Source organism: Gorilla gorilla, chromosome 12 (genome assembly GCF_029281585.2).
Source record: "Gorilla gorilla gorilla isolate KB3781 chromosome 12, NHGRI_mGorGor1-v2.1_pri, whole genome shotgun sequence".
Taxonomy (NCBI): Eukaryota; Metazoa; Chordata; class Mammalia; order Primates; family Hominidae; genus Gorilla; species Gorilla gorilla.
This window is the reverse complement of record NC_073236.2, coordinates 141727542-141741219: the sequence shown is the minus strand read 5'-3', so window position 1 is coordinate 141741219 and position 13678 is coordinate 141727542.

Below are 13678 nucleotides of genomic sequence, written 5' to 3'. Positions count from 1 at the left end.
TATATTTTAAAAGCTCAAAATTTAATAATGAAAAACAAACAACCCCATTTAAAACTTGGGTGAAAGACTGGAACAGACATTTCAAAGTAGACATTTGTTTGGTAAATAAGCACATATGCTCAACATAATTAATGCTTAGGGCAATGCAAATTAAAACCAAAATGAGACGCCACTATCTATTTTTAAATAGCTAAGATTAGCATGACTGATAATAGCCAAGCACTGGCTTGGATGTGGAGAAGCTGAAACTCTCATACACTGCTGATGGGAATAAAAAAAAAAGTGTAACCTTTGAAAAACAGTTTAAGAGTCCCTTAAAAAGTTAAACATACTTCTGCTGTAAGACTCAGCCATTGCACTCCTGGGTATTTACCCAAGAGAGATAAAAGTAGGTGTTCATATAATGATATCAACACAAATGTTCATAGCACATGTATTCATAATAGCCCAAACTAGAAACAGTCTAAATATCAATCAATACATTAATGAATTAACTTGCTTTATCCGAATTAATTATGGATACATACTATAACATGAATGAATCTCAAAATAATTATACTAAGTGAAACAAGGCAGACTCTAGAGGTAAAACATGCAGAGAAAAAAACATAAAATGTCAGACAAAAAAGTGCATAGTGTAAAATTGTATTTATATACGTTTTTTGACTGTATAAATTACTGTCCAGTGACAGAAAGCAGTTTGGTGGTTTTTAAGGGCCAGGAATGAGGGGCCAGAGAAATGTATTATAAAGAGGCATCAGGAAACTGGAGGTGAAGTATATTTCCATCACCTCGATTGTGTGCTGATGGTTTCTAAACTTTCAATATTTTTAGTTTATTATATGTTATACAAAATAAAGCTTGTAATAAAAATCAAAAGATTGAGCCATCCTTATTTTCTCTATAAAAGAGCAGAATTCTCCTTTTAGAGATTTGGAAAGATTATTAAAAGATAAGTTACAAAATAAAGTACCTGCCACGTATAAAATATTAAATAAATATTAGCCATGCTTAATTATTTTGTTTTAAGTCTATATGAGTCAAGTTTTAGTAGAAATATGGGCTAGAAAAAAAAAAAACAGAAAGCGGGACTCTGTGATCCGACTTGGGTTTATAGAACAGACTGTACTAGTTTGCTCTCATGCTGCTAATAAAGTCATACCCAAGACCGGGCAATTTATAAAGGAAAGAGGTTTAATGAACTCACAATTCCACATGGCTGGGGAGGCCTCACAGTCACGGCAGAAGGCAAAAAAGAAGCAAAGGCACATCTTAAATGGTAGCAGAGAAGAAAGCTTGTGTAGGGAAACTCCCATTTTAAAAGCATCAGATCTCGTGAGACTTATTCGCTACCAGGAGAACAGTAGGGGGAACCCGCCGCTATGATTCAATTATCTCCACCTGACTCCATCCTTGACATGCGGGGATAATTACAATCAAGGTGAGATTCGGCCGGAGACACAGCCGAATCCTATCAATGACTAATGAGAGTTATGTCCAGAACCTAATGAAAACCTGTCTGAGGCCACATTCCCTGTAAAGCAGATTTGAGATAGAGATTTGTGTAGAGAACATTTAACTGGGTAAAATCCTAGGAACCAACAACTGTGGCGAAAAAGCTGAATTGGATAAAGGGAGTTGAGATGTGAGGCAGTCACAACAAATACCTCAGCTAATCTCAAGGGGGAGCTGAGAAGCTGGGGTGACCCTTCAGAGTTGCCCTAAATTGAGGCAGGAGTATGGAGTTTTAATACCTTTCACTGGCCATTCTTCAGATACGAGTTGTCCCCAAGGATGGACATCAGCTTGACAAGTTATTAATTAGATCTCCTGAGAATAAATTCTAGAGAGAATCAGCTGAGAGGCATGATTTAGCAAATGAGAACCAAGTGAAAGGCGAAAGGGGTTTCCCCTTATAAAACCATCAGATCTCATGAGACTTATTCACTGCCACTAGAACAGTGTGGGGAAAACTGTCCCCATGATCCACTTACCTCTCACTGGGTCCCTCCCACAACATGTGAATTATGGGAGCTACAGTGCAAGATGAGATTTCGGTGCGGACACAGCCAAACCATATCAGACAGTAATAACTTTCAATTAAATATAGCTAGACTTTCTGTCAGTGGGTCACAGCAGTCTAGAGAATACATTGAAAAACTCTGGGAACAGCAGATATAGAGGTCAGATCTAGAGATTTTGAACAAAGTTTAGTGCTACAATGCATTGGTGACCACAGACAAAAGGTGTCTGTTGTTGTTATAGTTTGTTTTCTCTCTTGTTTTTCATCATGGGAGGACAAAAAGAAAAAATGGGGGCAATGGTGAAGGAGAAATGAAAAAGACCTGCTTTTCTATGGGTGGAAGTGACTAAACGAGAGAATAAATTTGGATTACACAACAAATGCAAATCAAGTTGGAAGCATGAAAGGCATGATTAAGGCCATGGTTCTAATAGAGATCAGCCAGCGGAACCAGGATCATGCCACACCAAGAGAGGCTGCAGAGCCATTGCCTTCTCTCCTGTCAATGCTAAATTAATGAAATGGAACTCACAGAAGCACTATGTAATCAAATATTGGTGGGACACAAGCAAATTCTGAAAAAGTTTCATTGATCAATGATAATATCTTTTGGTGTAAATATCTCCTCAAAACATTTCAGGAAAAAAATAAAGCTATAATTTTCCTTTAGAAATATTTAACTTTGTTATACTAGTTTACTTATTTTTTACCTAATACATTCTGATATATTGTTATGTAGGTTAAAGATGCTCGATTCATGCCACTGTGGAAACCACACATAATTTAGGCAATAATGCAAATTCTTTTCAAATTCTTTTATCAGTGTATTCACTTTATTTTTATTTCGAACACAATACAAAACTACAGGATGCTATCCAAGTGATGCTACAAAACCCCACTAAAATTTTTTCAATTCTTCAAAACACACACACACACACACACACACACACACACACACACACACACAGCACATGCATTCCCCGTACAGGCCGTTTTGGGGGGGCCTGAGTAAATAACTGCATTTTATTTTCAATTTTTCATTTTGAAATAATTAAAGACTTACCAAAAATATTGCAAAACTACGTGCCTTTTTGAAGTAAAGTCTTGAAAAAGTTGTTTGGTATATCCTTTATAGTAAAAAAAAGAAAACACGTGTGTATTCTGTTGATTAAAGGCATGCTGAGATTGTTAGACATGTGATTTCATCAGAGACTCCAATATAGAGCACAGCTGTAACGACATCCTAAGAGTGTTCTAACTGAAATGTGCTGGAAGAAGGTTCTAATTTTTTTCAACCCTTCTCAAGTTGGCACTCAGCAGATTTCCACTCTAGAAAAATAACTCCTGCTCTGCAACTAATGTTCACAGATAAGCTCCAAACATATTTACAGCTCCATTGAAGTATAATGTACACACAGTAAAATTCACCCTTTTCAATGTGCAATTTAATGGGTTATGGCAGATGAATATCATCATTTGACCACAATCATGATCAAGATACAGAAAATCTGCATCATCACAAAATGTTTTCTTTTGCTGTTTTGCATTTGATCTTTTCTCCATTCCTGAACACAGGCAACCACTAATCTGCTTCTGTTTCTACAGTTTGCATTTTCTAGAGTATCCTATTAGTGGAATGATACATTGGTGTCTTTCATGTCTAGCTTCTTTCACTGAGCATAATGCTTTTGGTATTCATTTATATTGCTGTTGTATCAGTTTGCTCCTTTTTATTGTTGAGTGGTACTCCATCTACAACTGGTTTATCCATTTACAAGTTGATGGACACATCTGCTATGAACTTCAAGGATGAGGCTTGGTACGGATATGTTTTTATTTATTTTGAGTGGCAGTGGAATTATTTGGCTATATGATCAGTACTAAGTTTAACATTAAAAGAAACTGCCAAACTGCTTTCCAGAATGTCTGTACCATTTTGAAGTCCCACTAGCCAGGTGTGAATAGCAATTCTTCACATCATGTGGTATGGTCAGTTCTGCTCGTGTCAGCCACTCCAGTGGGTGTACAGTGGTACCTCAATGTGGTTTTAACTTGCATTTCCCTGATGACGGGTAATGTTAAGTATCTTTTCATTTGTGTATTGGACATCATCTCTTTTTAAATTAAAATATCTGTACAAATATTTGGCCCATTTAGGTCAAAATATTATGTTAAATGAGTTATTTGTGTTTTGTTATTTAGTTTTTTAGTTATGTGTACATTCTAGATGAAAGTTCTTTATCAGACATATTTAAAATTATTCTGTCCCAATCTGTGGTTTGCCTTTTCATTTTTTGATGCTATGTTTTAAATTGCAAAAGTTTTAATTTCATGAAGTCCAACTTACTATTTTTTTCCATTTTCATCCATCCTTTTCTTATCTAAAAAATTTTTAGCTATAGTAAGATTATTAAAAATTTTTCCTATTCAGTAAGCTTTATACTTTTTATATTTACATTATGTATAAAATACATGTTGAGTTAATTTGAGGATATGGTGTGAGGTAATTCTGAAGTTCATATTCTCCATTTAATATCCAATTTTAATAGTACCATCTTTATAAAGACATTGATTTCCTTATTGAATTATTTTGGCAACTTTGGCCATGTAAGGCTGGATATATTTCTAAATTATTTATTCTGTTTCACTGATATATATGTCTTCTTCATGCCAGTAAGTTTACTGTACTGGTTAGTGTAGCTTTACAACATGTCTTGAAATTTGGAAAGTTTTCCAACTTTATTCTTCTTTCTAAAACATGCTCTGGCTATTCTAGGACTTCCGCATTAAAAAAAAAAAAAAAATTAGAATCAGCTTTGTAGTTTCTCCAAAAAGGCCTATAGGTTTGATTGGGATTGTGCCAAATCTGGAGATCAGTTTCAGAAGAATTATCATCTAATAAGTATGACATGTATATTTACCAATGAACTTGATACATATTTCTACCTATTCAATCTCTCGTATTAGTGATTTAGAAATTTTGGATCAGCATACCTTTTATTAAATTTATTCTGAATTATTTTATTATTTTTGAGGCTATTATAAGTTAAATTGCTTACATAATTTTATTTTCTAATTGGTGTTGATTGTGTATAGAAACACAATTGATTTTATTTATTGATCTTTCATCCTACAACTTTGTTAAATTCACTTCATACCTCTAGCACACTTCTGCAGATGCCTAAGGATTTTCTATGTATATGTTTACATCACGTGAGAATAGTATTTTTCTTTCTTCCCAACTTGGGTGTCACTTATTTCTTATTTTCTTTTCTTTTCTCTTTATTTCTTTCTTCTTTCTGTCCATTCCTCCTTCCTTCCCTTCTTTCTTTCTCCCTGTTTTAGAATCAGTTTTGTAATTTATCCAAAAGGACCTATAAGGTTTCATGGGAATTCCACTGAATCTAGAGATCAATTTCAGGAGAATTATCATCTCATAAGTATTAAATATTTATCAATGAACTTGGTATATATTTCCACTTATTTAATATTGAATGCAATACTTTAAAGAACTAGGGAGAGAGGACATCATTGCATTTTTCATAATCTTATGTAGAAAGTATTAAGGCTTTCACCATTTTAAGTAAGATGTTTGCGATAGATTTTTTGTAAACACATAATCAGTTTGAAAATGTACTTTTCTATCCTCAGTTTGCTGGGAGTTTTTAATTTAAAAAATGTGTTACATTTTGTAAATTCCTTTTTTGCATCTATTGAGAGTGTCACGTGATTTTTCTTTTTTCTGTCAGCACGGTAGATTTTCAGTTGTTGAAACCAACTTGAGATAAACCCCACTTCGTTAAAACACATTATCATTTTTAACTATTCCTAGACTCAATTTGCTAATATTGTATTAAGAATGTTGCATCTAAGTTCATAATGGTTATCAGTCTGTCATTTTTGAGTTGTGATATCTGTATTTGTTTCTGATATCGAGAGAATCCACGTAAAACATCTACTTCTGTCATCAGTAATAATCTGACCAGGGATAACACCAACAGTTAGAGAGGAACCTGTCATTACCTGTGGCAGCAGAGATATCAGAGATTCCAAAAAGAAAAGCAAGGTTAAAATTTCAAATATAATCACATGAAATATCAGAAAGCCAGGGGATAGAAATATAGGAGAGCAAAATCTTAGAGGTCAAAACAAGTAATTAAGTACTGCACATGATAATAAAAAGTAAAGTCTTTTCCTAAGGCAGAGCCTGGCTGCTGCCTAGCTTCTTTGACAATTCTTGGTAGGCTTTCATGGCTTTATAAGGGCTTATACTTTAGGTAAAGTTATAGTCAGGGAAACGGTGGGTGTAGGTTGGCTCTGTAGAAATGAAGCATTACAGGAGCACTGCAGTTAGAAAGAAACTGATACTGATGATACTTCGGTCACACTAATAATACATGCTAATGATAATCATAGCAATCATGGTAATGACAGAAAATATATATATATATAATATTAACATGCTTCTATTTGCACATATACATATGTGAATAGAAACATTGATTTAAAGACATGAAAGTACAGAAATAGCCTACACCTGATAAAGATATGCTCATACACAATAACAAACATCAGTATAAACAGAGATTTTGATGTATCACAGAATTCTCCAATAGATCACAATTTTGACACTATGGGAAGTGTCATTTTCAGAACTTTTCTTTATCTCCATTATCTCCATTCTCTATTTCCAACATTCCTGGAGACTGAACTCAAGGATCAGTAAATATTCTCAACCTTAACCATAGCAGACTTCATTCATCCCATATATGCTTGTTATTTTTCCCCATTGACAGAAGGCATTGTACCATGAAATATACAACATATCTCTGACACACCTGACGAAAACAAACAATGGGGAAAGATTGACTATTTAATAAATGGTGATGGGAAAACTGGCTAGCCATATGAAGAAAGCTGAAACTGGACCCCTTCCTTACACCTTATAAAATAATTAACTCAAGATGGATTAAAGACTTAAACATAAGATCTAAAACCATAAAAACTCTAGAAGAAAACCTAGCCAATACCATTCAGAACATAGGCATAGGCAAAGACTTCATGACTAAAACACCAAAAGCAGTGGCAACAAAAGCCAAAATTGAGAAACGGGATCTAATTAAACTAAAGATAGCTTCTGCACAGCAAAAGACACTATCATCGGAGTGAACACACAACCTACAGAGTGGGAGAAAATTTTTGCAATCTATCCATCTAACAAAGGGCTAATATCCAGAATCTACAAGGAACTTAAACAAATTTACAAGAAAAAAACAACCCCATCAAAAAGTGGGAAAAGGATATGAACAGACACTTCTCAAAAGAAGACATTTATGCGGCCAATAAACACATGAAAAAAAGCTCATCATAGGCTGGGCGTGGTGGCTCACGCCTGTAATCCCATCACTTTGGGAGGCCAAGGCGAGTGGATCACAAGGTCAGGAGTTTGAGACTTGCCTGGCCACTATGGTGAAACTCTGTCTCTACCAAAAACACACAAAAAAACTTTAGCCAGGCGTGGTGGTATATATCTGTAATCTCAGCTACTCAAGAGGCTAAGGCAGGAGAATTGCTTGAACCCATTAGGTGGAGGTTGCAGTGAGCCGAAATTGTGCCACTGCACTACACCCTGGGTGACAGAGTGAGGCTGTCTCGAAGAAGAAAAAAAAAAAAAGCTCATCACCCCTGGTCCAATGAGATACCATCTCGCGCCAGTTAGAATGGCAATCATTAAAAAGCCAGGAAACAACAGGTGCTAGAGAGGATGTGGAGAAATAGGAATGCTTTTACACTGTTGGTGGGAGTGTAAATTAGTTCAACCATTGTGGAAGACAGTGTAGCAATTCCTCAAGGATCCAGAACTAGAAATACCATTTGACCTAACAGTCTCATCACTAGGTACACATCCAAAGGATTATAAATCATTCTACTATAAAGACACATTCACACATATGTTTATTGCAGCACTATTCACAATAGCAAAGACTAGGAAGCAACCCAAATGCCCATCAATGATAGACTGGATAAAGAATATGTGGCACATATAAACCATGGAATACTATGCAGCTATAAAAAAGGATGGATTAATGTCTTTTGCAGAGACATGGATGAAGCTGGAAACCATCATTCTCAGCAAACTATCACAAGAACAGAAAACCAAACACCACATGTTCTCACTCATAAGTGGGAGTTGAACAATGAGAACACATAGACACAGGGAGGGGAACATCACACACTGGGGCCTGTCAGTGGGTAGGAAGGAAAGAGGAGGGATAGCATTAGGAGGAATACTTAATGTAGATGACGGGTTGATGGGTGCAGCAAACCACGACAGCACATGTATACCTATTTCACAAAACTGCAAGTTCTGCATATGTATCCCAGAACTTAAAGTGTATGTATGTGTGTATATATATACACACACAAATGTAAATGTAAATGTAAATAAATTGAAAATGGTAAAAATAGAAATATGTTTCCTACACAAATAGTGACATAATAAAGCAAGATAGAATGTATGTTTGAGTTAAAAAAAAATTTGCTTAGAAGACAACTTGAATTCCATTCCAAGGAACTAGTTTTCAAAAGTTTACAACCAGATTTCAGTTTGGCAAAAGGCAACAATGCTGTTTTGAAAATAATTTCTGAAAAGAGCTTCCCCAGCAGTTCCAAATGGCAGTCCTGATACAAGGAAGTAGGGGCAATTTTGTTACCACCAGGAACATTGAATTTATTTTCAGACCTTGAAATTCTGGGAGGCCCTCGAATAATAATCAACTACAATATTTTACTTTACATAGAAATATTGTTTTAATGTCAATATAAAAGCTTGTATATGAACTAAAATTGTCAATCTGCCACTTTTAAGAAAGAAGAATCCATTATGTCCCTAATCTATAGTGAGTTGATATGTTCCACAAGCAGTTCTGGAAGGAGGCTACACTTAGAGCATAAATTGGTATAGATCGCTTTGCTCTCACAGATAGCGACACAATATTTTCTGCTGAATGGGAAAAAGTTTGAAGGCATAAATCAAGATAAAGCAATCATCTGACAAAGAATTACAAAGAGGCCCCATACCTTTTTCTTAGTGAACGCCATGTGACACATTGATTTTCCACTGAAGATAAAAGCCAAAATCATGTGTCATCAATAGAAAGCAAGCAAAACTATTTGGTTCACTATGTTATGGTACTTAACCAAAAAAAACTTGCAGAGAAAAGACAAATCTAAAATGTTGCACATGATTCAAACAAGTCTGGATCAGAAGAGACATTTCAGAGGTCACCGCTAGAGAGTCAAGGATACATTAGAGAGAAATAAACTCCTGCTTTTTTGTTTATCTACTTACATACACAGATACTGTCTGATGAAGATGATTGATATCAGGTATGGTATTTGATGGTATAGTCATTTACAAAATAATTCATCCCTTATGATCTAATGCAATTTTCTTCATATTACACGTGTATATTTAAATACTTCCTTGTGAAGTGGAGGCTAGCCAGGCTGCTGTTAGCATATCCAGTACATTTCTGCAAATTCCAAAATGGCAAATCCCACAGTTGAAATTTCAACCTCTCTAGCGTCCCTCGGCTGGAGTGCATAATCACGGCAAAAGTCTGCAGCATCAGAGGTGGCCGCCTCAGACACAAAGTCTATGTTTCTCATTCCATTCTACCAAATCTAGTCAGCAGTCTGGGTGAGGGGGCTTGGCAGTATCTATGAGCAGAAAGCATTCAAATGGCTGGTATATGTGCTTCGGGGGAAACTAAGGGAAAAAAAGAGAGAGGGAGGGAGGGAACAAGAAAGAAGAAGGAAACTCAAGGAGAGAGGAAGGGAAGGAGGCTGGCAAGAAGGGATGGAGGGAGCAAGGGAGGGAGGAATAAAGGAAGGAAGTTACACCAAGTTTCAAAACTGGCCACGGACTGAGAAGGATTAAGAGGCAAACGGAATTGAAAGCATTTATGTTCATACTCGGTATTTTTCTTACCCATTCTTGCAAATTAGTAATTTAAAAATTTTCATTTCCACAAATCCACGTGTTTTCTTGTTCCTCTCTCTCCGCTCTTTTTCCTTCTTTCCTTCCTGCCTTTCTTCTTTCTTTTCAACATAGGTTATATAAATGTGTGAGAGCTATCACTAGTCTACATTAATCATCAGGATTTTCCTGTATATTTCCAATTAAGATGACCCATAATAATATTCTACTGTAATTTTGGAGGGTCCAAAATACTAGATGGCATTTAGTGTTTTGGAAATCATGACAAGTCTAACAGGACTTTAAAAAACCTATCAAGACATCTGATGTGTTTTCTTGCCCATACACTCTTTAATGAGGTCTGCTTGACCCTTTCTTCTTCCCTTCTCTAGTCATGGGTTCTTCACACTGAAAACTAAGCTTTGCATCAGTGTTTGACGAACAGGTGACATAATAAACTGCAGTTATATTTTAAATTCAGCTCAAGATGGTAGATGAGAAATCTAAGATTGTGAAGTGAGATTTAGCATGCTGTTCAGTATGCAACAAATCTGAGTGTTGCTCACACAGGATTCATACCAACAGGCTCCTTCCAAAACCTTTCAATGCAAATTCTAGCAAATGCACACTTGGAAGAAAAATGTTCCATGAAGTTGTATATGGAAATTTATACTTTCAGCATTTATGTATATAATTTCAGGGGAAGTGGGATCAACTTAACATTATTAAACATAGTCCAATCATATTTACAACATAACTTCAGAAACATTTTATTACTAGAAGTATTTTGAAAAGGATGTACCATTTAGGATTTAAGACACACCCCACCAATGGAAAAACAAATTAGATTATAAACAACATTTAAAAAAAAATTATGCCATCTCTTTCACTACAAAATCCTCCTGGGGGAAAAATATCTTTTCCTTCATTATTAAAGGATGTTATCAGAGCACAGTGGAATTCTTTCAGATTTAGTCAGAAGGTTCTCTGGAGTTGAGAGATCTATTGGAGAATATTTTCTTTGAAAGTCCATGTCCTTTCCCCAGGCCTACATCATATATAAATAAACATTTCAGAAAAGGGGTCATGTTAGGAAAAAGTGGGTTGAAGATTGTAAGACCTGGTTCCTGGGTGCCAAATAATTCACAAGTTGGAATAAGCTGGGTTTTTGTAACACTTCTCTATGACTGCCATTGATACTGGACTATGCCAAGGAACTAAGTCCTACCAAGGAAAAGCAGGAGGAAAACAGGTGTAAGAAAACATTTCCTGTCAGTGTGTCCAGTGATAGCATGAGTCAACAGCGGCTCCTCATGAAGCCATCGATTCGTAACACTGGAGTATCTAGAATGCATCTGGGTCGAATTATTAAAAAGAAAGTTCTTCTCAAGCTCGTTGTAATGGTAGCTAATTTAAAAAATTAATGTTCTGCGATTCTGATAAAAACCTATGTGGTGAACCAACAATAAAGGCGGCTGAAGATATTGGTATGAAATAGTTATTTTTCCTTATATACCTGGACGTTCATGTAAGAAATTATACTTTTGGAAGGTCTGTCATATTCTCAGTGTATAAGAGTGGAATCATTTTTAGAAGTTATTGTCAGAATTTTGCTTTAATAGTGCAATAAAGTGTGCATTCTCTCTCTCTCATTTTCATTCAACAGCCTCTACAAATTGAGCCTGGCTCAAAGGTCTTTCCCTCTTGGAATATGACTCCTCCCCTGTCCCTCTACATAGGCTACTCTATAACAAATTATTTGGCTGTCTTGATTTTTTCAGAGACCTCATGCTAGTAGTAGAGAGCCAGGAGAAAGTGAGATGTCCTATATAAAAGGCCTGCTAGAGAAAGAAATCAGCACTGAGTTCTAAGGATACTGAACAACTTTTTAAAAAACAAGCAAGCCATATTAAACACATTAGTTACAACCAAATTAGACAAAACAATGAAAATTATCCAAGAAGAAAAAGTACATCACCTGTCTAGGTTTAAAACTGCTTAAGGCTGCCATCCAAGGACCATCTATGATAACAAATACAGTAGTCTGTATTGACACAAAGTTTTAGTGATAGACGTAATTACATTCTTCTGCTGGTGGTGTTCTAGAATAAATGGAATATCTGCTGATCAGATCTGAATGCATCCCATAATATTAGCATGTAGGATCCCAGATCTGCAGGCACTATCTCTTTCTCAGATCTACACTTTGAATATTATGTTAGTTAAAATGAGAAGTATGTTAGAAAATGTCTTTTAGAAAAGAAATATTGGCTGAGTAGGGTGGCTCATGCCTGTAATCCCAACACTCTGGGAGGCCAAGGTGAGAAGATCTCTTGAGCTCAAGAATTTGAGACCAGCTTGGGCAACATATCTATAAAAAATGTTAAAAATTAGCCGGTGTGGTGGTGCACACCTGTAGGCACAGCTACTTCAGAGGCTGAATCAAGAGGATCACTTGAGCTTGGGAGTTTGAGGTTGCAGTGAACTATGAACATGGCACTGAACTCCAGTCTGGGCAACAGAGTGAGGACTTGTCTTCAAAAAAATAAAAAGGAAGAAAAAAATAGGAAACATTGTGTTCACGTATGCTATGGTACTCTTTCTTATATAAACTATTTCTTTGCAGTATTCTAGAGGATTTAAGACGAATTTACCATTTAATAATTTCATATGGTATATTATTGCATTAGTATAGTATGTTATTATATAATTAGTATAAGTGACCAGTGCTGCAACAACCACATTCCAAAAAATATTGTGATCCTCCAAAATTACAATGTCTAAATGACATTATTCTCCTTCATGAGACCGTTATACCTTAATTTTTCAGCACCATGAAAATCTACAAATGCCCTCTAAAATATATTTAGAAAACGTGGGAAAAAAATAGATACAGTTTCAGAAGATACATATATTTTGAAAATTAGCCTTTTTGGAATAAATTATTCTTTATGACATATAAATAAACACATTTTTCAGACTGGCGGGGTAACATTTGCATCAGTCAAAATAATTAGATTACTAAAACCTGTAATCTTATTAGAAAAATGGTTTATTCAGAGAATCATTGGAATTATTAGCCTTCAAGCTGCTATATATTGAATCTGATCAAAATAATTAAGATAATATTATTTCATTTTTCAGTATAATATCCCCTTAGTATTTTTGTTTCTTATTTAATATGTGATTATATTTACTTCTGTGAATAATATGGATGAAGATCATTACAGTGTCAAGATCACTGGGTTCAGAACACAGAAACCTCAAGTCTATTCTTTTTTCTTAAATACCTGTAAGACATTAAAGAAGACAGAGTTTCTGGACTCTAATTTCTCTATCTGTAGAATAAATGGGTTAGACCAAATAACTCCTTTCTGCTTATAACTTTTCTAATTATATGACTGAGCTTACACCTGGAAAACAGTCTATCTCCTGTATAAATTAATGATAGAAATGAAAACCACCATGTTTCATGAAATTAACCACATAAATATTAACATCAACTGCTCAGAAGGACTTAAGTGCAAGTATCACAGGAATTCTGAAGCACAGAGAACTAAATATAAGAAATGTAACACTCTTCGTATTTTCAAAGAAGATTTTAATAATATATGTAAACACAGTAGCCTGTTCATAAGAAAAAAAGAAAAGTGACGTCTTAGCATATTCAGGGT